Source organism: Oncorhynchus gorbuscha, linkage group LG03 (assembly GCF_021184085.1).
Source record: "Oncorhynchus gorbuscha isolate QuinsamMale2020 ecotype Even-year linkage group LG03, OgorEven_v1.0, whole genome shotgun sequence".
NCBI lineage: Eukaryota > Metazoa > Chordata > Actinopteri > Salmoniformes > Salmonidae > Oncorhynchus > Oncorhynchus gorbuscha.
In genome coordinates, this window is record NC_060175.1 from 93,099,318 (window position 1) to 93,124,004 (window position 24,687).

At 42.9% G+C, this 24,687-nt stretch overlaps 1 protein-coding gene across 13 annotated transcripts in view; it reads right to left on the reverse strand.

Annotated features, from left to right (window-relative positions):
• Positions 1 to 8,507: 8,507 nt before the first annotated feature.
• LOC124032252 (homeobox protein Hox-C5a-like) overlaps positions 8,508 to 24,687 on the reverse strand; it is a 97,890-nt gene continuing 81,710 nt past the window's right edge. For 4 of the 13 annotated variants that reach the window (XR_006838233.1, XR_006838235.1, XR_006838234.1 and 1 more), the window contains exons 3-4: positions 9,811 to 10,284; positions 8,508 to 9,311 (exon numbers count right to left, since the gene is read on the reverse strand). The gene's annotated coding sequence lies outside the window, so the exon portion shown is untranslated. Of the gene's footprint in view, positions 9,312 to 9,810; positions 10,285 to 14,297; positions 14,585 to 21,574; positions 21,616 to 24,687 lie in introns of those variants that run through there. The other 9 variants (XR_006838241.1, XR_006838236.1, XR_006838243.1 and 6 more) reach the window with 7 other exon arrangements.

The window sequence follows — 24,687 nt, forward strand, 5'->3', positions numbered from 1 at the left end:
GCTCCACAACAATATGAAAACATCCTGATGCTCCACAACAATATGAATACATCCTGATGCTCCACAACAATATGAATACATCCTGATGCTCCACAACAATATGAATACATCCTGATGCTCCACAACAATATGAATACATCCTGATGCTCCACACCAATATGAATACATCCTGATGCTCCACAACAATATGAATACATCCTGATGCTCCACAACAATATGAATACATCCTGATGCTCCACAACAATATGAATACATCCTGATGCTCCACAACAATATGAATACATCCTGATGCTCCACAACAATATGAATACATCCTGATGCGCTACAACAATATGAATACATTCTGATGCTCTACAACAATATGAATACATCCTGATGCTCCACAACAATATGAATACATCCTGATGCTCCACAACAATATGAATACATCCTGGTGTTCCACAACAATATGAATATATCCTGATGCTCTACAACAATATGAATACATCCTGATGCTCCACAACAGTATGAATACATACTGATGCTCCACAACAATATGTATGTATGATGCTTCACAACAATATGTATGTATGATGCTTCACAGATCCTTGGACCCCAGAGAGGTTCTCAGCAAGCAGTATCCCAAACATCATGACAACAAAGCATCCATCATCTCCTTTCCCCACAAGCTGCTGTGCACACTTGTCTGTTTCTTTCCAGAGCACTTACTAACGGAAATGAAAAGGGTTCAACGTGTGTGTGTGTGTGTCGTGTGTGTGTGTCGGTGTGTTCATCATAGCAGCACATTGCCATATGGCATTCTCTGTCCACAATCACACAATTAAATGTGGGAAATAGAATATGAACAGGAAGACTAAGCCGTTTTAAAACCTTTATTGTGGAAATTAATCGTTTTCAAATTCTTGTAACACAAATGGCCTGGTTTTTAATTTAATGTTTTACCATAGAATGTGTTGATTTTGAAGCTGTATAATGAAGCCATCTGGTCTGTCCTTCCTGAAATATCACTGCCGATCAACATGTTGACATTTTTCCATGATGATTGGTGTGATTATAACTTCATTTAACTGTACAATTTGTTCTAGCGGCAGATAAAGATGCCAGTCAGAAAACTCTCTTAACAAAAGCAAGTTTAACAGTACATGATGCCTCTGGGACTTGAACCTACAACCTTGGCATTGCCATTTTGCAAGGTGCTTACCAACTGAGCCACACAGGACAACTGAACAAGTACAGTACGTCACACTCTCTGTTTACTCTGAGCACTCCTTTCCTGTACTGTCTGACACACTTTCATCAGTGGCTTTACCTTTTTTATTGTCACAGATTGTCCTTAACTGGGATACATTTAAAATGTCATTGATCTTGCTTTAATATGACAGTAACATTTGTCTGGTCAACAAGGAAGTCAAATCGTGAGATGGATGAGCAGGTGAGTTATTATCATCCATCTACCTGAGTGATGCTCTCCTTCGCTCCGTTACACACCACAGAGCAGACATACAACCTATAAAGATGACACAGGAAATTGATACTTAACAATTCTCTCTTGAGCAACAAGCACCTGGAAAGAGTCATGAACAGTGGGAATTACTGCTGGGGATGGAGAGAGAGGGAGCAAGAAAGAGAGAGAGACATGATTGGCTAAAGGCCACCCGTGAAGTTTAGTGTCTCGTTAATCATTGGAGGAGTCAAGTATAATACAGTTATAATAGTTACTTGCTTGGCCAAAAATAAACCTAATGAAAATATAACAACACAATTATAAAAAAATGGTCACCAAGAACGATCTCATGTTGAAAGTGTTATGGGCAGTTTGGGAGAGAGTCTGACTGTCTCTTATTTTATGTGACCACCAATTGATGTTCTGTTTTGAAGTGCTAGCCTGCTAGAATCTGACCTCAAGTTCCTGAATGTATAATGTAATGCATTCTTAAACCTGGATTCTGTTTCGTATTCTGCAATGGCACTGACAGTGTTTGTAGTGGCATTGTTTAGTGTGATATGTCTCTGGTTTTGAATGTCTAAAAGTGTAATGTTTAGGATGGAGCACAGCAGAGCTCCTCAGATACTGGGCCAGGCCTCATGTAAGCAATGCTCTGTATTACAACCATAAATTCCATCTGTTCTATTCACACAGCACATGCAACAATGCAAAGATTCCAACGCTGCTGCCTGCCTTCTATTCTCTCTCACTCAATCTCTCCCTTTAATGGTTTCTTTCTTTCTCTCGCTCGCTTTCTCTCGCTCTCTTTCTCTCGCTCTCTTTCTCTCGCTCGCTTTCTCTCGCTCGCTTTCTCTCGCTCTCTTTCTCTCGCTCGCTTTCTCTCGCTCTCTTTCTCTCGCTCTCTTTCTCTCGCTCGCTTTCCTCGCTCGCTTTCTCTCGCTCTCTTTCTCTCTCTCTCTTTCTCTTGCTCTCTTTCTCTCTCTCTTTCTCTCTCTCTTTCTCTCTCTCTCTTTCTCTCTCTCTTTCTCTCTCTCTTTCTCTCTCTCTTTCTCTCTCTCTTGTAAAGGTACAAGTTTTAATCCTATTAACATATTTTATGCTTAATTAAGTGGGTTTGCATTTTCTGTTTTGTGTTCAGAGTCAATCTATTTCATTATACTGTACCTTTTTATCTAAGACAGACTGCAATAATGAGGCCATAGGCCACTGGGTCATTCTAATTGGCACCGGAGGGGATCAAATAAAATAAAACTTTATCCAACCGAATACAACAAGTTTAGACTTTACCGTGAAATGCTTACTTACAAGCCCCTAACCAACAGTGCAGTTCAAGAAGAGTTAAGAAAATATTTTCTAGGTTGACTAAAATAAAAAGTAATGATAAAAAGTAACACAATAAGAATAACAATAATGAGGCTATATACAATGAGCACCGGTACCGAGTCAGTGTGCGGAGGTACAGGTCAGTTGATGTAATTTGTACATGTAGGTAGAGGTGAAGTGACTATTCATAGATAATAAACAGCGAGTAGCAGCAGTGTACCAAAGGGAAAGGGGGGGTCAATGTAAATTGTCCAGTGGCGATTTTATTAATTGTTCAGCAGCCTAATGGCTTTGGGGTAGAAGCTGTTGAGGAGCGTTTTGGACCTAGACTTGGCGCTCCGGTACCACTTGCCGTGCGGTAGCAGAGAAAACAGTCTACAACTTGTGTGACTGGAGTCTCTGACAATTTTATGGGCCTTCCTCTGACACCGCCTATTGGATGGCTGACGTTTTACGTGCTTCTAACCAACTGTGCTATTTTGTTTGTTTTTTCGCGTTGTTTGTAATATTTTTTACAACTTATTTTGTACATCATGTTGTTGCTACGGTCTCTTATGACTGAAAATAACTTCTGGACATCAGAACAGTGATGACTCACCACGAACTGGAAGAATAATTTTTCCTTAATGAGTCTTCTTTAATTCTTCTTTAATGGGAACAGGCCCAAATCCCTGTAATTTGCGTGAAGAAAAGACCGAGAATAAAGGGGTGGATGTTGGGCTTCCTTCTGAGAATTCGTAGGCGAGCAGTAAACTCTCACTGCCATCCGTTCTATTGGCCAACGTGCCATCATTGGAAAATAAAATCGATGACTGACGATCAAGATTATCCTACCAATGGCACATTAAAAACTGTAATATCTTATGTTTCACAGAGTCGTGGCTGAACGATGACACAGATAATATAGAGCTGGTGGGATTTTCCATGCATGGGCAGAACAGAGAAGTCTGGTAAGATGAGGGGTGGGGGTGTGTGTCTATTTGTCAAAAACAGCTGGTGCCGATGTCTAAAATGAAAGAAGTCTTGAGGTATTGCTCGTCTGAGGTAGAGTACCTTATGATAAGCTGTAGACCACACTATCTACCAAGAGAGTTCTCTATATTATTTGTAGCTGTCTATTTAAGTCCATTAGAAAAATAAAATGCTCATCCAGAAGCGGCGCTCCTAGTGACCGGGGACTTTAATGCAGGCAAACTTAAATTGGTTTTTACCTAATTTCTACCAGCATGTCACATGTACTACCATAGGGAAAGACATTCTAGACGACCTTTACTCCACACACAGCGATGCATACAGCATACAAAGCTCTCCCTCACCCTCCATTTGCCTCCCGATTCCTGCTTACAAGCGAAAAATAAAAAAGGAAGTACCAGTGACTCGCTCAATACAGAAGTGGTCAGATGATGTGGACGCTACGCTACAGGACTGTTTTGCTTGTACAGACTGGAATATGTTCCAGGATTCATCCAATGGCATTGAGGAGTATAGCACCTCAATCATCGGCTTCATCAAAAAGTGCATCGACGGCGTCATCTGTTCACCCACAACTGCTTGGCCAAACACGACTTCAACGACATCATTAAGTTTGCTGACAACATAACAGTGGTAATAACAGTGGTAGGCCTGATCACCGACAACGATGAGATAGCCTATAGGGAGGAGGTCAGAGACCTGGCAGTGTGGTGACAGGACAACAACCTCTCCCTCCATGTGAGCAAGACAATGAAGCTGATCGTGGACTACAGGAAAAGGTGGGCCGAACAGGCCCCCATTAACATCTACGGGGCTGTATTGGAGCGGGTCGAGAGTTTCAAGTTCCTTGGTGTCCACATCACCAACGAACTATCATGGTCCAAACACACCAAGACAGTTGTGAAGAGGACACGACAACACCTTTTCCCCCTCAGGAGAGTGAAAAGACTTAGCATGGGTCCCCAGATCTTCAAAACGTTCTACAGCTGCACCATCGAGAGCATCCTGTCCGGTTCCATCACCGCCTGGTGTGGCAACTGCTCAGCATCTGACCGTAAGGCGCTACAGAGGTTAGTGCGTACTGCCCAGTATATCACCGGGGCCAGGCTTTCTGCCATCCAGGACCTATATAATAGGCGTGTTAGAGGAAAGCCCCAAAAATTGTTGGAGACTCCAGTCGCACAAGTCATAGACTGTTTTCTCTGCTACCACACAACAAGCGGTACCGGAGCGCCAAGTCTAGGACCAAAAGGCTCCTCAACAGCTTGTACCCCCAAGCAATAAGACTGCTGAACAATTAATCAAATGGCCACCGGACTATTTACTTTAACCCCCCCTCTCTCCATTTGTTTTGTACACTACTTCTACTCGCTGTTTATTATCTATACATAGTCACTTCACCCCTACCTACATGTACAAATTACCTTGACTATCCTGTACCTCCGCACATTACCAGTTCCCCCTGTATATAGCTTAGTTATTGCTATTTTATTGTGTTACCTTATATAATATTTTACTTCAGTTTATTTGGTAAATATTTTCTTAACTACACTGTTGGTTAAGGGCTTGTAAGTGAGCATTTCACAGTAAGGTCTGCACTTGTTGTATTTAGCTCAAGTGACAAATGAAAGTTTAATTTGATTTGATAACACTGCTGACATTTACTCTATACTCTCTCTCTCTCTCTCTCTCTCTCTCTCTCTCTCTCTCTCTCTCTCTCTCTCTCTCTCTCTCTCTCTCTCTCTCTCCCCATCTCTCTCTCTCTCTCTCTCTCTCTCTCTCTCTCTCTCTCTCTCTCTCTCTCTCTCTCTCTCTCTCTCTCTCTCTCTCTCTCTCTCTCTCTCTCTCTCTCTCTCTCTCTCTCTCTCTCTCTCTCTCCCCATCTCCCTCTCTCTCACATGCTCTGTCTCACACACACTCTCTCTCTCTCTCTCTCTCCCCATCTCCCTCTCTCTCACATGCTCTGTCTAACACACTCTCTCTATGTGTAATTACAAGTAGAAACTGTTTTGCCTGAAAGCCTACTACAGGTGCCTTAGCATATATGGTGCTGTAGCCCATAGTGTGCTGTAGCCTATAGGGTGTTGTAGCCTATAGGGTGCTGTAGCCTATAGGGTGCTGTAGCCTATAGGGTGCTGGGCCAAGCAACCAATACTCTAAACCTGTTAGTCCCAGCTTGCACTGCTTCGAATAGCCAATTGAAAAGGAGAGGGTTGAGTTGAGAGCCTGTGATTGGATGGCTGGTAATGCTACCTTGTCTCCATGATTAATGTACAGTAGCTAGGAAGCAGGAGCCAGGGAGAAGCTGTTTCCAAAGATTGTGTAACATGAAAACATAATATCACAGAGTTGTTATTGAATCTATTCTACAGAATGGGTTAATTTCATTACAAACCCTGTTTTCCAGAAGTAGCATACGCTCTTTAATCTCAATAAAATGCTGTTGGAGAATGAAGTCATTCTGATAAGAAATGAATGAAGATAAGGATTCCACTGATATTGATTTTACACAAATACATTTATTAAACATCTCAAATAATCAAGAACAGTATCAAAAACTGATTTTAGTTTACATAATACATGCATAACAAAAATAGAACTTTGTTCAGTATGAACATATGCTGTTTTCACACTTAGCCCTAACAACTTACACATGTAAACAACTTACACATATGAGCAGCTATGAACATGATAAGAACACATGAAACAAGACCTAACACATGACACCTACAGCCAAAGTCAAATTCCCCTCCCTCTGGTCTACGGATACAACAGCCACATGTATTTGACACAGGAGGTCTTGAAAATACTAAATGGATGGCTAGTAAATGATCTTACTTACACGATCAGAACATAACATCAAACAACTATAGCAAAGTCAAAGAATTTTCTCTATGATTTACAGAGATGACAACCAGAAATCAATTATCTGATACATTATCTGACACAGATTAATAATGTGTTCAAAACATGCATTCATCATGCAAAACAGTACAGTAATACCAGTAGAAGGTATTTGAGGAGTTTATTGCTATAAGCTAAATCAGGTCAATTATGACAAAAGATTACTGGTATGCTATGTACAGTACATCATGCCTTACATCTGCCACAAGGTATAATAGAATAGCAACAGAGGGGGCAGTAGTGGTTGCTTTGGAATAGAAACCTAGTCCCAGGGATACTCAGGATAAACTACAGGTAATAATTATGCCTTGTTCAGGAAGCCGCTATCAAAACGTTGAATGAAAAGTAACGTCTGCAGGGCTGGTTTGATTGAATTGAGCCCATCGACTCACAGTCTACAGTGAGGGAAAAAAGTAATTGTTCTCCTGCTTATTTTGTACGTTTTCCCACTGACAAAGAAGTAATCAGTCTATAATTTTAATGGTAGGTTTATTTGAACAGTGAGAGACAGGATAAAATAAATCAAATAAAAACGCATGTCAAAAATGTTATAAATTGATTTGCATTTTAATGAGAGAAATAAGTATTTGACCCCCCCTCAATCAGAAAGATTTCTGGCTTCCAGGTGTCTTTTATACAGGTAATGAACTGAGATTAGGAGCACACTCTTAAAGGGAGTGCTCCTAATCTCAGTTTGTTACCTGTATAAAATACAACTGTCCACAGAAGCAATCAATCAATCAGATTCCAAACTCTCCACCATGGCCAAGACCAAAGAACTCTCTAAGGATGTCAGGGACAAGATTGTAGACCTACACAAGGCTGGAATGGGCTAAAAGACCACCGCCAAGAAGCTTGGTGAGAAGGTGACAACCACAGTTAGTGCGATTATTCGCAATTGGAGGAAACACAAAAGAACTGTCCATCTCCCTCGGTCTGCGGCTCCATGCAAGATCTCACCTCGTGGAGTTACAATCATGAGAACGGTGAGGAATCAGCCCAGAACTACACGGGAGGATCTTGTCAATGATCTCAAGGCAGCTGGGACCACAGTCACCAAGAAAACAATTGGTAGTCCTGTGAAGGACTGAAATCCTGCAGCGCCCGCAAGGTCCCCCTGCTCAAGAAAGCACATATACATGCCCGTCTGAAGTTTGCCAATGAACATCTGAATGATTCAGAAGACAACTGGGTGAAAGTGTTTTGGTCAGATGACACCAAAATGGAGCTCTTTGGCATCAACTCAACTCGCCGTGTTTGGAGATTTGTCCTGTCCCGTCAAACATGGAGGTGGAAACATTATACTTTGGGGGTGTTTTTCTGCTAAGGGGACAGGACAACTTCGCAGCATCATAAGGACGATGGACGGGGCCATGTACTATCAAATCTTGGGTGAGAACCTCCTTCCCTCAGCCAGGGCATTGAAAATGGGTCGGGGTGGGTATTCCAGCATGACAATGACCCAAAACACACGGCCAAGGCAACAAAGGAGTGGCTCAAGAAAAAGCACATTAAGGTCCTGGAGTGGCCTAGCCAGTCTCCAGACCTTAATCCCATAGAAAATCTGTGGAGGGAGCTGAAGGTTTGAGTTGCCAAACGTCAGCCTCGAAACCTTAATGACTTGGAGAATATCTGCAAAGAGGAGTGGGACAAAATACCTCCTGAGATGTGTGCAAACCTGGTGGCCAACTACAAGAAACGTCTGACCTCTGTGATTGCCAACCAGGGTTTTGTCACCAAGTACTAAGTCATGTTTTGCAGAGGGGTCAAATACTTATTTTCCTTATTAAAATGCAAATCAATTTATAACTTTTTTGACATGCGTTTTTCTGGATTGTTTTGTTGTTATTCTGTCTCTCACTGTTCAAATAAACCTACCATTGAAATTGTAGACAGATCATTTATTTGTCAGTGGGAAAACGTACAAAATCAGCAGGGGATCAAATACTTTTTTTCCCTCACTGTTGGTGTTAGGGTTGTGCCCTACTCTCAAGGGTGAGTAGGAGGTTCTAGGGGGGAAGCCGTGACGTTTGAAGCGTGCACTGATGTCATAAGATAGGTGTGCATCATTGTGCCATAAGGAAGGTTCTGAGAGACCTGTGGACAAACAACTGCTGTCTCTAACAGTAAGAGACAGGTGCAGGTATGGTGGTGAGATGGGGAAGATCCATGGAGGAAACACAAAAACATTCACTGTCATTTCTACTGTTAAAACCAACCAGAGCAGGGGTACGATCTTAATCTATGAAGAGGAGGGTTGGAGATCTAGGCGCTCTCACCAGACAAGAACTGAGTACCCAACACCAATAGAGAACCTTAGACTGAGGGAGGACAACGTGTGTGGTGATAGAGAAGGATGGTTTGGCATCTCAGTCTCTATGACACTGTCCTCCTTATGGTCCTTCTCGTGTTTCATGCGTCGGTTCTGGAATCAGATCTTTTGATCTGCCGATCGGTGAGCCTCAGGTCTGCAGCCATCTCCAGCCTGCGGGGTGGACACAGGTAGGGCCTGAAGTGGAACTCCTTCTCTAGTAACACTAGCTGGGTGCTGGTGAACACTCTTGCTCTCGCCTGCCTCCGTCTCTCCCTCCGTCTCTGTATCTTTTTCCATCTCTTCCTCTACTTAGGAGACCACCAGCCTCGTTATGACAGGACACTGAATCACCTGGGGAAATGACAAAAGGAACATTTAAAAGTAATGCTGTACTGCAAGTGTCTGAGACATAACAAGGGATAGTTACATCTTGTGTTACATCTTCCCCCCTTCTAAAGACAAAGTCTAGGAGGGGAAACATCTGACACATGCATTAATAAAATCTACACATGTCAGTGTCAACTCATCACTTAAAGAGTGAGACCACTGGAAATAATCACCTGCAGTGTCACATGTGCTACAACAGTCCTGTCAGTATTATGTGCAGGGTTTTATACTCCCAATTTACCCCTGGGTATCTGACCTATCTAGGAGGAAACTATTGTATGTAATACAGTTGTGAACTAACATAAATGATAAGGAATTGATCAAACCAGGGGCCTAACCCCCATCCACATTCTGAAATGTCATTTTTGACGAGTTTCCGTCATCCAGGGGAAGAGATGTCTTGGTGAGAGGGAAAGGGGTGGATGGAATGCACCTGTTTCCTCTGAAGAGAGCTTTGCCTTACCATGGCGGGTATCCACCTGGTCAGGCGTACCTCAGAACGGGTCAGACAGGAACAGAGTGCAGCTGACACAAGCAGAAGAGGTGACAGTAGGACGAAAGAGTGGGATCTCATTGAATTGTGGCGCGTGGCCTCTACTGTATCCAGTGCGATATCCAGCAGGTGCTAGTGTTGTAGTAGCCCTGTGGATGACATATGGGGGATTGGTGGTGGTCCATAGATATAGCAGGGTGCACTTCAAATGGATATGACCTCAAAAGTTGGGAAGGAATGATCTTTTGTATGATAAATATATAGCTTTACACAGAACTTAAATGACTTGAATAAGATGTAAGACTGTATTGAATATAACCAGATGGATAAACCGTGAAGTCACTTGCAGCTATCCTCTAATAGTCTGAAAGGAACTTAATGGCGCCGAGGAACCCGCTCCGATTCTTCAGGCAGCATAGCAATACGTGTTTCTTTCTTCTTAACCTACGGAGGAAAACAACCAATTAGAATATATGAATAGTAAGAGAACAATAGCAGTGCATGATCAGTATGCCATTTTAGAGAGACAAAGACAGATACAGGACAGAGACACGACAGAGACAGGGACAGGACAGACACAGGACAGAGACAGGACAGAGACAGGACAGAGACAGGGACAGGACAGACACAGGACAGAGACAGGACAGAGACACGACAGAGACAGGGACAGGACAGACACAGGACAGAGACAGGACAGAGACACGACAGAGACAGAGACAGGGACAGGACAGAAACAAGACAGAGAGAGGACAGAGACAGAGACAGGACAGAGACAGTTGAGAGGACAGAGACAGAGACAGGACAGAGAAGGGACAGAGACAGAGATGGGACAGAGACAGAGACGGGACAGAGACAGAGACGGGACAGGACAGAGATGGGACAGAGACAGAGACGGGACAGAGACAGAGACGGGACAGGACAGAGATGGGACAGAGATAGAGACGGGACAGGACAGAGATGGGACAGTGACAGAGACAGGACAGAGACAGGACAGAGACAGGACAGAGACAGGACAGACACAGGACAGAGACAGGACAGAGACAAAGACATAGACAGAGACAGAGACAGGACAGAGACAGGACAGAAACAGAGACAGGACAGAGACAGAGACAGGACAGAGACCGGGACAGGACAGAGACAGAGACAGGATAGAGACAGGACAGATACAGGACAGATACAGGATAGAGACAGGACAGAGACAGGACAGAGACAGGACAGAGACAGAGACAAAACAGAGACAAAACAGAGACAGAGACAGAGACAGAAACAGAGACAGGACAGAGATAGGAGAGAGACAGAGACAGGACAGAGAGAGAGACAGGGACAGAGACAGGACAGAGACAGGAAAAAGACAGAGACAGGACAGACACAGGACAGAGACAGGACAGAGACAGAGACAGGACAGAGACAGGACAGAGACAGGACAGAGACAGAGACAGGACAGAAACAGAGACAGGACAGAGATAAGACAGAGACAGAGACAGGGACAGGACAGAGACAGAGACAGGACAGAGACAGAGACAGAGACAGGACAGAGACAGAGACAGGATAGAGACAGGACAGATACAGGATAGAGACAGGACAGATACAGGATAGAGACAGGACAGAGACAGGACAGAGACAGGACAGAGACACAGACAAAACAGAGACAGAACAGACAGAGACAGAAACAGAGACAGGACAGAGATAGGAAAGAGACAGAGACAGGACAGAGAGAGACAGGGACAGAGACAGGACAGAGACAGGACAAAGACAGAGACAGGACAGAGACAGGACAGAGACAGAGACAGAGACAGGACAGAGACAGGACAGAGGCAGGACAGAACAGAGACAGAGACAGGACAGAGACAGGACAGATACAGGATAGAGACAGGACAGAGACAGGACAGAGACAGGACAGAGACAGAACAGAGACAGAGACAGAAACAGAGACAGGACAGAGATAGGAAAGAGACAGAGACAGGACAGAGAGAGACAGGGACAGAGACAGGACAGAGACAGGACAAAGACAGAGACAGGACAGAGACAGGACAGAGACAGAGACAGAGACAGGACAGCGACAGGACAGAGGCAGGACAGAACAGAGACAGAGACAGGACTGAGACAGGACAGAAACAGGACAGAGACAGGACAGAGACAGGACATAGACAGGGACAGAGACAGGACAGAGACAGGACAGGGACAGAGACAGGACAGAGACAGAGACAGGTCAGAGACAGGATTTATTTGTTATTTACAGAGTAGGCCTACCACAATTGGGAAGATATTCGAATGAAAACCCAGCGCAATTAAAGTTACTTCGTTTCTTGAACTTTCCTGGTACGTTATAGCAATGCTCCTTATTGGAAACTATTGATTGAGTAGCCTATTTGAAGGAATGATATGTAAGGCTACTTGGATCATATCAATGCTATCACAAAATATTTTTAAAATTATTTTTGACTGAATGTGTATTTTTCGTGAATGTGTAATTATAATATGAGTGTGCTGTTTGTTGAAATATAGCTATTACTATATTAAAATGATGATAAACCATTGTGAATTGTGTTCTTACATCTTCCAGGTATAGACTACAATGCTTGCACTTAAAACTCACTTTTGTATATTTATTTATTCTATTTGCACGTGATTATGCATACAATTTCTGCTGGTTGTATGAAAATGCAAAGAATGACAAGACCCGAGTTATTAGCGTAATTACTTCCCTATAAGCAAACGACCTCATATGCTAAATGGAAGTGGTAAAACAAGGGGTTTTGAAAATCATTGCCACACAAAGATAATGAAAAGAATATCGTAAATAATAGTAGTTTTACCTCAAATGTCTGCTTATCTGCGTTCACTAATCAATTGCAACATGGATGTGTTCGCTCTGTCAAACAACATTCATATTACAGAGTCGTTTTCGATTGATAAAACATGTGTGGTATACGGACGAACAGACAAAGAGGTAGTGGAATAATGACATACTGTCGCCATATGAACCCAAAGCTAACACTAAAGCAATACAGTGTGGGCTACTAACGAAGTGTGTTAGGGTACATTTTTTGAACTTGTAGGCTATTACAAAATATATTATAATAATGCAATCATGTAAAATATTATTAGCTTAATATACACCAAATATATGTGTACATATCAAACTCAAATGAACATGGCAGTGCCATAGACCCTCGTATACATTGGACCAATGCCGTCATTAGGCTACTGCATTTATTTCAAAAAGCTGATTAAATTCTATAGGACTTTTACTACAAGTATAGCCTACAGTACCTCTATTTATCTAATATTATACGACAACGCTGTTGAAGAGAATCCTCCAGTAGACGTCTTAGCCTCTCCAGCACCACTCTGATCCCTCTTCCGTTCACCCTCCTCCAAGCACCGCCACAAGGGCAGCCTCACTCCCTGAAGCTGCATTCCCACTTCACACCCTAACTCCAATAAGTTATTTTAACATCAACATGATCATCTCATAATGATCATCATTGTAAGCACAAATGATCAAAGGAAAGACAAGACATCATTTAGAATACAATAGAACAACACGAATAGCATGAGGGGCAGAGATGGAATTTCCGGTGTTGTGCCCATTCTATATTTCCTTAATTTTGTGGCTAGAGTCAAATACTTTCTGTGGCACACGTCAGAGTAAAATACTTTCTATAGAACAAACTTCACATCAGGATATGCAACCGAAATGAATAATTAATGTATATGTGTGTTATATTAAACATAGAGGAGGGAGTAAAATGTTGGCAAGCAATAAACATTTCAGAACAACTATGGCTGAATTATTATCCTTACCAGTCGAATAAGACATGGGAGAGATGACGAATATTGGCAAAGACATTTATTCATAAACTAATACAAATCAGTAGCGGATTTAGGTACGGACGACATGGGCGGGCGCAGGCACTATACAAGCTAGAACCGCCACATACACTTGAAACAAATAGCCAAACCGAAAACTGCAGACAAAAATGCTTTCTGCTACTAAGATCAGTGAAATTTAGGCTAACCTGACAACGAAGTGAAAAGCAGAAATCTCAACTTTTTCTTACCCGTTCCAATTGTTCTTCCAAAATCAATCTTGTTTTAAGAACTTTTGTTATTTAGAGTTCAGTGAATTTCGGTCACAGATCTTGTCAGATAGAGGCATTCATTATGCACATAACAGGTCCGATATTGGTGCAGTTTACATGAAATATGACTTGGTTGGAGTGTGCATTGAATGCGAGAAGATTCATTCCATAACCTGGGATAAATTCAAACATGGGTAAATTATACTAATAACCCAACTCGATAGGTTTATTTGAGGTTCATGTGCATTTAATGCACTTTTTAATTTCCTTCACAAATGATCCATTTAGATGTACACTATTGGCATTGTGATTAGTATGATAATTATGAGCGTCACGCTATTATTATTAAATCATCATCATCATCTTGTATACCTGTAGCATCAGGCAGTCCTGTAATCTGGAGAGGAGAAATCAGGCCTAAAGTAATTACATTCCGTTTGTTTTCTTTGCCTCAAACGTTGAGCACACTTACTCGCCTGTAGCCTATTGGATATAGAATCTGTGAAATACTAGCTCAGCAAGACAATCATTTATCTCCTCCGCGCGCAAACGTCACAATTCTCAGTGAACTCTGGTTGAACCGCTCGCGTGGCAATAAATCATTTTTTTCTCTCTGCACAAAAGCGGGCGCCGGTCTCTCTGGGTGTCAACCCCTTTTTACAACCCCCTTACCTTCTGCACTCTCTTAGCCTGCTCTTGGGTTGGTGTATAACATATTGCCTTCTGCAGACTCTTAGCCTGCTCTTGGGTTGGTGTATAACATATTACCTTCTGCAGTCTCTTAGCCTGCTCTTGGGTTGGTGTATAACATATTACCTTATGCAGTCTCTTAGCCTGCTCTTGGGTTGGTGTATAACATATTACCTTCTGCAGTCTCTTAGCCTGCTCTTGGGTTGGTGTATAACATATATTACCTTCTGCAGTCTCTTAGCCTGCTCTTGGGTTGGTGTATAACATATATTATCTTCTGCAGTCTCTTAGCCTGCTCTTGGGTTGGTGTATAACATATATTACCTTCTGCAGTCTCTTAGCCTGCTCTTGGGTTGGTGTATAACATATTACCTTATGCAGTCTCTTAGCCTGCTCTTGGGTTGGTGTATAACATATTACCTTCTGCAGTCTCTTAGCCTGCTCTTGGGTTGGTGTATAACATATTACCTGCTCTTGGGTTGGTGTATAACATATACCTTCTGCAGTCTCTTAGCCTGCTCTTGGGTTGGTGTATAACATATTGCCTTCTGCAGTCTCTTAGCCTGCTCTTGGGTTGGTGTATAACATATATTACCTTCTGCAGTCTCTTAGCCTGCTCTTGGGTTGGTGTATAACATATTACCTTCTGCAGTCTCTTAGCCTGCTCTTGGGTTGGTGTATAACATATTGCCTTCTGCAGTCTCTTAGCCTGCTCTTGGGTTGGTGTATAACATATATTACCTTCTGCAGTCTCTTAGCCTGCTCTTGGGTTGGTGTATAACATATTACCTTCTGCAGTCTCTTAGCCTGCTCTTGGGTTGGTGTATAACATATTACCTTCTGCAGTCTCTTAGTCTGCTCTTGGTCTCTTAGTTCTTGGGTTGTATAACATATTGCCTTCTGCAGTCTCTTAGCCTGCTCTTGGGTTGGTGTATAACATATTATATGCAGTCTCTTAGCCTGCTCTTGGGTTGGTGTATAACATATTGCCTCTGCAGTCTCTTAGCCTGCTCTTGGGTTGGTGTATAACATATTACCTTCTGCAGTCTCTTAGCCTGCTCTTGGGTTGGTGTATAACATATTACCTTCTGCAGTCTCTTAGCCTGCTCTTGGGTTGGTGTATAACATATTACCTTCTGCAGTCTCTTAGCCTGCTCTTGGGTTGGTGTATAACATATTACCTTCTGCAGTCTCTTAGCCTGCTCTTGGGTTGGTGTATAACATATTACCTTCTGCAGTCTCTTAGCCTGCTCTTGGGTTGGTGTATAACATATTACCTTCTGCAGTCTCTTAGCCTGCTCTTGGGTTGGTGTATAACTATTACCTTCTGCAGTCTCTGCCTGCTCTTGGGTTGGTGTATAACATATTACCTTCTGCAGTCTCTTAGCCTGCTCTTGGGTTGGTGTATAACATATTACCTTCTGCAGTCTCTTAGCCTGCTCTTGGGTTGGTGTATAACATATTACCTTCTGCAGTCTCTTAGCCTGCTCTTGGGTTGGTGTATAACATATTACCTTCTGCAGTCTCTTAGCCTGCTCTTGGGTTGGTGTATAACATATTACCTTCTGCAGTCTCTTAGCCTGCTCTTGGGTTGGTGTATAACTATTACCTTCTGCAGTCTCTTAGCCTGCTCTTGGGTTGGTGTATAACATATTACCTTCTGCAGTCTCTTAGCCTGCTCTTGGGTTGGTGTATAACATATTACCTTCTGCAGTCTCTTAGCCTGCTCTTGGGTTGGTGTATAACATATTACCTTCTGCAGTCTCTTAGCCTGCTCTTGGGTTGGTGTATAACATATTACCTTCTGCAGTCTCTTAGCCTGCTCTTGGGTTGGTGTATAACATATTACCTTCTGCAGTCTCTCTGCTCTTGGGTTGGTGTAGCAGTCTCTTAGCCTGCTCTTGGGTTGGTGTATAACATATTACCTTCTCTCTTAGCCTGCTCTTGGGTTGGTGTATAACATATTACCTTCTGCAGTCTCTTAGCCTGCTCTTGGGTCTCTTAGCCTGCTCTTGGGTTGGTGTATAACATATTACCTTCCTGCAGCAGTCTCTTAGCCTGCTCTTGGGTTGGTGTATAACATATTACCTTCTGCAGTCTCTTAGCCTGCTCTTGGGTTGGTGTATAACATATTACCTTCTGCAGTCTCTTAGCCTGCTCTTGGGTTGGTGTATAACATATTACCTTCTGCAGTCTCTTAGCCTGCTCTTGGGTTGGTGTATAACATATTAGTCTCTTAGCCTGCTCTGCAGTCTCTTAGCCTGCTCTTGGGTTGGTGTATAACATATTACCTTCTGCAGTCTCTTAGCCTGCTCTTGGGTTGGTGTATAACATATTACCTTCTGCAGTCTCTTAGCTCTTAGCCTGCTCTTGGGTTGGTGTATAACATATTACCTTCTGCAGTCTCTTAGCCTGCTCTTGGGTTGGTGTATAACATATTACCTTCTGCAGTCTCTTAGCCTGCTCTTGGGTTGGTGTATAACATATTACCTTCTGCAGTCTCTTAGCCTGCTCTTGGGTTGGTGTATAACATATTACCTTCTGCAGTCTCTTAGCCTGCTCTTGGGTTGGTGTATAACATATTACCTTCTGCAGTCTCTTAGCCTGCTCTTGGGTTGGTGTATAACATATTACCTTCTGCAGTCTCTTAGCCTGCTCTTGGGTTGGTGTATAACATATTACCTTCTGCAGTCTCTTAGCCTGCTCTTGGGTTGGTGTATAACATATTACCTTCTGGTCTCTTAGCCTGCTCTTGGGTTGTGTATAACATATTACCTTCTGCAGTCTCTTAGCATATTACCTTCTGCAGTCTCTTAGCCTGCTCTTGGGTTGGTGTATAACATATTACCTTCTGCAGTCTCCTGCTCTTGGGTTGGTGTATAACATATTACCTTCTGCAGTCTCTTAGCCTGCTCTTGGGTTGGTGTATAACATATTACCTTCTGCAGTCTCTTAGCCTGCTCTTGGGTTGGTGTATAACATATTACCTTCTGCAGTCTCTTAGCCTGCTCTTGGGTTGGTGTATAACATATTACCTTCTGCAGTCCTGCTCTTGGGTTGGTGTATAACATATTACCTTCTGCAGTCTCTTAGCCTGCTCTTGGGTTGGTGTATAACATATTACCTTCTGCAGTCTCTTAGCCTGCTCTTGGGTGGTGTATAACATATTACCTTCTGCAGTCTCTTAGCCTGCTCTTGGGTTGGTGTATAACATATTACCTTCTGCAACATATTACCTTCTGCAGTCTCTTAGCCTGCTCTTCTTGGGTTGGTGTATAACATATTACCTTCTGCAGTCTCTTAGCCTGCTCTTGGGTTGGTGTATAACATATTACCTTCTGCAGTCTCTTAGCCTGCAGTCTCTTAGGGTTGGTGTATAACATATTACCTTCTGCAGTCTCTTAGCCTGCTCTTGGGTTGGTGTATAACATATTACCTTCTGCAGTCTCTTAGCCTGCTCTTGGGTTGGTGTATAACATATTACCTTCTGCAGTCTCTTAGCCTGCTCTTGGGTTGGTGTATAACATATTACCTTCTGCAGTCTCTTAGCCTGCTCTTGGGTTGGTGTATAACATATTCTTAGCCTTCTGCAGTCTCTTAGCCTGCTCTTGGGTTGGTGTATAACATATTACCTTCTGCAGTCTCTTAGCCTGCTCTTGGGTTGGTGTATAACATATTACCTTCTGCAGTCTCTTAGCCTGCTCTTGGGTTGGTGTATAACATATTACCTTCTGCAGTCTCTTAGCCTGCTCTTGGGTTGGTGTATAACATATTACCTTCTGCAGTCTCTTAGCCTGCTCTTGGGTTGGTGTATAACATATTACCTTCTGCAGTCTCTTAGCCTGCTCTTGGGTTGGTGTATAACATATATTACCTTCTGCAGTCTCTTAGCCTGCTCTTGGGTTGGTGTATAACATATTACCTTCTGCAGTCTCTTAGCCTGCTCTTGGGTTGGTGTATAACATATTACCTTCTGCAGTCTCTTAGCCTGCTCTTGGGTTGGTGTATAACATATTACCTTCTGCAGTCTCTTAGCCTGCTCTTGGGTTGGTGTATAACATATTTACCTTCTGCAGTCTCTTAGCCTGCTCTTGGGTTGGTGTATAACATATTACCTTCTGCAGTCTCTTAGCCTGCTCTTGGGTTGGTGTATAACATCTCTTAGCCTGCTCTTGGGTTGGTGTATAACCTTCTGCAGTCTCTTAGCCTGCTCTTGGGTTGGTGTATAACATATTACCTTCTGCAGTCTCTTAGCCTGCTCTTGGGTTGGTGATAACATATTCTTACCTTCTGCAGTCTCTTAGCCTGCTCTTGGGTTGGTGTATAACATATTACCTTCTGCAGTCTCTTAGCCTGCTCTTGGGTTGGTGTATAACATATTACCTTCTGCAGTCTCTTAGCCTGCTCTTGGGTTGGTGTATAACATATTACCTTCTGCAGTCTCTTAGCCTGCTCTTGGGTTGGTGTATAACATATTACCTTCTGCAGTCTCTTAGCCTGCTCTTGGGTTGGTGTATAACATATTACCTTCTGCAGTCTCTTAGCCTGCTCTTGGGTTGGTGTATAACATATTACCTTCTGCAGTCTCTTAGCCTGCTCTTGGGTTGGTGTATAACATATTACCTTCTGCAGTCTCTTAGCCTGCTCTTGGGTTGGTGTATAACATATTACCTTCTGCAGTCTCTTAGCCTGCTCTTGGGTTGGTGTATAACATATTACCTTCTGCAGTCTCTTAGCCTGCTCTTGGGTTGGTGTATAACATATTACCTTCTGCAGTCTCTTAGCCTGCTCTTGGGTTGGTGTATAACATATTATTGCCTTCTGCAGTCTCTTAGCCTGCTCTTGGGTTGGTGTATAACATATTACCTTCTGCAGTCTCTTAGCCTGCTCTTCTGCAGTCTCTTAGCCTGCTCTTGGGTTGGTGTATAACATATTACCTTCTGCAGTCTCTTAGCCTGCTCTTGGGTTGGTGTATAACATATTACCTTCTGCAGTCTCTTAGCCTGCTCTTGGGTTGGTGTATAACATATTACCTTCTGCAGTCTCTTAGCCTGCTCTTGGGTTGGTGTATAACATATATTACCTTCTGCAGTCTCTTAGCCTGCTCTTGGGTTGGTGTATAACATATATTACCTTCTGCAGTCTCTTAGCCTGCTCTTGGGTTGGTGTAGTCTCTTAGCCTGCTCTTGGGTTGGTGTATAACATATTACCTTCTGCAGTCTCTTAGCCTGCTCTTGGGTTGGTGTATAACATATTACCTTCTGCAGTCTCTTAGCCTGCTCTTGGGTTGGTGTATAACATATTGCCTTCTGCAGTCTCTTAGCCTGCTCTTGGGTTGGTGTATAACATATTACCTTCTGCAGTCTCTTAGCCTGCTCTTGGGTTGGTGTATAACATATTACCTTCTGCAGTCTCTTAGCCTGCTCTTGGGTTGGTGTATAACATATTACCTTCTGCAGTCTCTTAGCCTGCTCTTGGGTTGGTGTATAACATATTACCTTCTGCAGTCTCTTAGCCTGCTCTTGGGTTGGTGTATAACATATTGCCTTCTGCAGTCTCTTAGCCTGCTCTTGGGTTGGTGTATAACATATTGCCTTCTGCAGTCTCTTAGCCTGCTCTTGGGTTGGTGTATAACATATTGCCTTCTGCAGTCTCTTAGCCTGCTCTTGGGTTGGTGTATAACATATTGCCTTCTGCAGTCTCTTAGCCTGCTCTTGGGTTGGTGTATAACATATTACCTTCTGCAGTCTCTTAGCCTGCTCTTGGGTTGGTGTATAACATATTACCTTCTGCAGTCTCTTAGCCTGCTCTTGGGTTGGTGTATAACATATTACCTTCTGCAGTCTCTTAGCCTGCTCTTGGGTTGGTGTATAACATATATTACCTTCTGCAGTCTCTTAGCCTGCTCTTGGGTTGGTGTATAACATATATTGCCTTCTGCAGTCTCTTAGCCTGCTCTTGGGTTGGTGTATAACATATATTGCCTTCTGCAGTCTCTTAGCCTGCTCTTGGGTTGGTGTATAACATATATTGCCTTCTGCAGTCTCTTAGCCTGCTCTTGGGTTGGTGTATAACATATATTGCCTTCTGCAGTCTCTTAGCCTGCTCTTGGGTTGGTGTATAACATATATTGCCTTCTGCAGTCTCTTAGCCTGCTCTTGGGTTGGTGTATAACATATTACCTTCTGCAGTCTCTTAGCCTGCTCTTGGGTTGGTGTATAACATATATTGCCTTCTGCAGTCTCTTAGCCTGCTCTTGGGTTGGTGTATAACATATTGCCTTCTGCAGTCTCTTAGCCTGCTCTTGGGTTGGTGTATAACATATATTGCTTTCTGCAGTCTCTTGGTTTGGTGGCTGACAAATTCAGGAAAACATCAATAAAAAAATACTTGTATAAAATATTTCCCCCATGCTTATATGAAAACAGGCAGAATATGGAGACTTGTATAAACATGGGCGATATTGACAGAAAATATATACCAAACGCACAACACTAGCATTTCCACTCAAATATATGTTTTTTTCCATGTATACCATGTTGGACTTGGAGCAAAAATAATATTCCTAACCCCTTTGTTCCAAAAACGCACTGTTTTCTACACGGCTCTTTTCAAGAAAAAGCTACCATGCCACGGATCTGCGAATTTGTTTTCTGGCAGATAGAGCTCTATTCGGGCAGATAAGAGGAGACTGAGAGCATGGGGAAGGACATTAATGGGCAGAGGATGTTGTCAGTTAAAAGAAGTGCATACAAATGGTTCTGTCTCGGCAGCTCAGGCGGGAGATTTATGGCCCGGTGCCCCATATTGATGTAAACAATGCAGAGTGTAATGAAAGGACCAGAGACTTAGCTGCTGCACTCAGCACTTCATAAGAACACTTCATAAGTGAGGAAAAGGAAAAGACACTGTCAATTTACTTTCTCCCAACATGCGTTCTTGTCTTGAACTATACGCACATAAGCAACTTCCTTCTGCAATACACCATAGCTGGGGCGGACTGGCCATGTGGCATTTCGGGCAAATGGAAAAAAAAGAAAAAAGATTATGTCATTATCCAATACATAGGCTATATGACACACTATATCATATATATCATGGCACAGCAGTCTAGGGCACTGCATCTCGGTACTAGAGGCGTCACTACAGACATCCTGGTTCGAATCCAGGCTGTATCACAACCCGGCTGTGATTGGGAGTTCCATATGGCGGCCCACAATTGGCCCAGCGTCGTCCGGGTTTGGACGGTGTAGGCTGTCATTGTAAATAAGAATTTGTTCTAAACTGACTTGTCTATTAAATAAAGGTTCAATAAAAAAATATACAAAAGTATGTGGACACCCCTTCAAATGAGTGGATTTGGCTATTTCAGGCACACCCGCTGCTGACAAGTGTATACAATCGAACACACAACCATACAATCTTCATAGACAAACATTGGCAGTAGAATGGCCTTACTGAAGAGGGCCAGCCACTAGAGCATACAGGTCGCAGTGGTGGGTGGTATAAGGTGCTTTAGTGACAAAACGGATGGCACTGTGATAAACTGCATCCAGTTTGCTGAGTAGAGTGTTGGAAGCATTTTTGTAGATGACATCGCCGAAGTCAAGGATCGGTAGGATAGTCAGTTTTACTAGGGTAAGTTTGGCGGCGTGAGTGAAGGAGGCTTTGTTGCGGAATAGAAAGCCGACTCTAGATTTGATTTTTGATTGGAGATGTTTGATATGAGTCTGGAAGGAGAGTTTACAGTCTAGCCAGACACCTAGGTACTTATAGATGTCCACATATTCAAGGTCGAAACCATCCAGGGTGGTGATGCTAGTCAGGCGTGCGGGTGCAGGCAGCGAACTGTTGAAAAGCATGCATTTGGTTTTACTAGCGTTTAAGAGCAGTTGGAGGCCACGGAAGGAGTGTTGTATGGCATTGAAGCTCGTTTGGAGGTTAGATAGCACAGTGTCCAAGGACGGGCCGGAAGTATATAGAATGGTGTCGTCTGCGTAGAGGTGGGTCAGGGAATCGCCTGCAGCAAGAGCAACATCATTGATATATACAGAGAAAAGAATCGGCCCGAGAATTGAACCCTGTGGCACCCCCATAGAGACTGCCAGAGGACCGGACAGCATGCCCTCCATGGGGAATCCAGAATTCTAATCGACTTTCCTGCTGTTCCTACCGCTTCCACTGGATGTCACCAGTTTGTAGAAATTGGTTGAGGTTTTTCCATTGTGTAATGAAGAAGTACCATAGCTCAGAACGAACGTCACTTCATGTGTACCTTTTGATAGAGGCGCATAACCAGAAAAGTAGCGTCAGTTTGTTTTGCTCCTGTATTGAACACAGATCATCCCGTCTTCAATTTGATCAATTATATACGTTTAGAAATACCTAAAGTTGTATTAAAAAAGTAGTTTGAAATGTTTTGGCAAAGTTTACAGGTAACTTTTGAGATATTTTGTAGCGACGTTGCGTAAGTTGGAAGCGGTTTTTTTCTGGATCAAACGCGCCAAATAAATGGACATTTTGGATATATATCGACGGAATTAATCAAACAAAAGGACCATTTGTGATGTTTATGGGACATATAGGAGTGCCAACAAAAGAAGCTCGTCAAAGGTAAGGCATGATTTATATTTTATTTCTGCGTTTGGTGTTGCGCCTGCAGAGTTGAAATATGCTACTCTCTCATTGATTATTGTTGTGCTATCATCAGATAATAGCATCTTGTGCTTTCGCCCGAAAATCCTTTTTGAAATCTGACATGTTGGATGGATTCACAACGAGTATAGCTTTAATTTGCTATCTTGCATGTGTAATTTAATGAAAGCTTGATTTTTATAGAAATGTATTTGAATTTGGCGCTCTGCATTTTCCCTGGCTATTTATCCCAGAGAGGTTAAAGAAGAAAGTGTCTAAACCATCTGACACAGATGTTTTTTTGTGGTCAAGTTTAAGGAGCTCCTTTAGCACCTCGGACTCAGTGACTGCCTGCAGGGAGAAACTTTGTAGCGGGGCAGGGGAAAAGAGGAAAAAGCATTGGGGATAGTCGCATTCGAAGGGGTGGGAGATGAGGAAATGTTGGACGGGCAAGGAGGCATGGCTGAGTCAAATAGGAATCCTGACCTAATGAAGTGGTGATTAAAGAGCTCAGCCATGTGCTTCTTGTCAGTAACAACCACGTCCTCAACTTTAATGGACATGGGCAACTGTGAGGAGGAGGGTTTATTCTCCAGGTCTTCAACCGTTTTCAAGAACTTCTTGGGGTTAGACCCACAGAGAGAGAACTGCTCCTTAGAGTAACTAATTTTGGCCTTCCGGATAGCGTGAGTGCAATTATTTCTCATTTGCCTGAACGATAGCCAGTCAGCCTAAGTATGCGTTTGCCGACCCATTCGCCAAATGCAATTCTTGAGGTGGAGTAAGGCTATGTAGTATAGGCTGCTGCAGCAAATGTAGTTCTACCTGTAACAATAAAAAAGGTTACCATGATGAGATGATAGGTCTACATACTGAGATGGGCTGTCAGTCACCACCCTGAGCTTTGATGAATCACCATGCAGTGACCAGAGAGGCTATAGAGAATCTAGATTTAGACACTGCTTATCATTTAACAGTTCCATTTCATGTCATTTACCACTTTCTCACTGTTATTTATCCCAGGAAAGGGGAGTGGTTTTGGGTGGTAAGTCTCTGTAATCGGGTTCCTGCCATTCAAACCTAGGCGGGTACATTTTTAGCTTAGTGGGCTTGTCAAGCTTGGGTTTTTTCTCATTATCTGACTAATAATCGGGCCGCAAGGAAAATAATGGGCCGGTGTGACTACCTCCAGGAACAAAATGGGCTGGTGTGTTACAAATGCTAGGGCCAATTTCTGGTCCCATTCCACACCTGCACCATAGCTACATTGGCTGCTCTTAAATAACCCATTAAAGCAACCGACTAAAACGGTTTATTTTGCCTTTCTTGGCCAACGTGAAATTTGGGGAAATTAGCATGTTGGTTTGTGTCCAATAGACATTACCTTTCATTTGTATATCTCTCTCTTGGTGTCACGGCAGTCGAAAGAACTAGACCA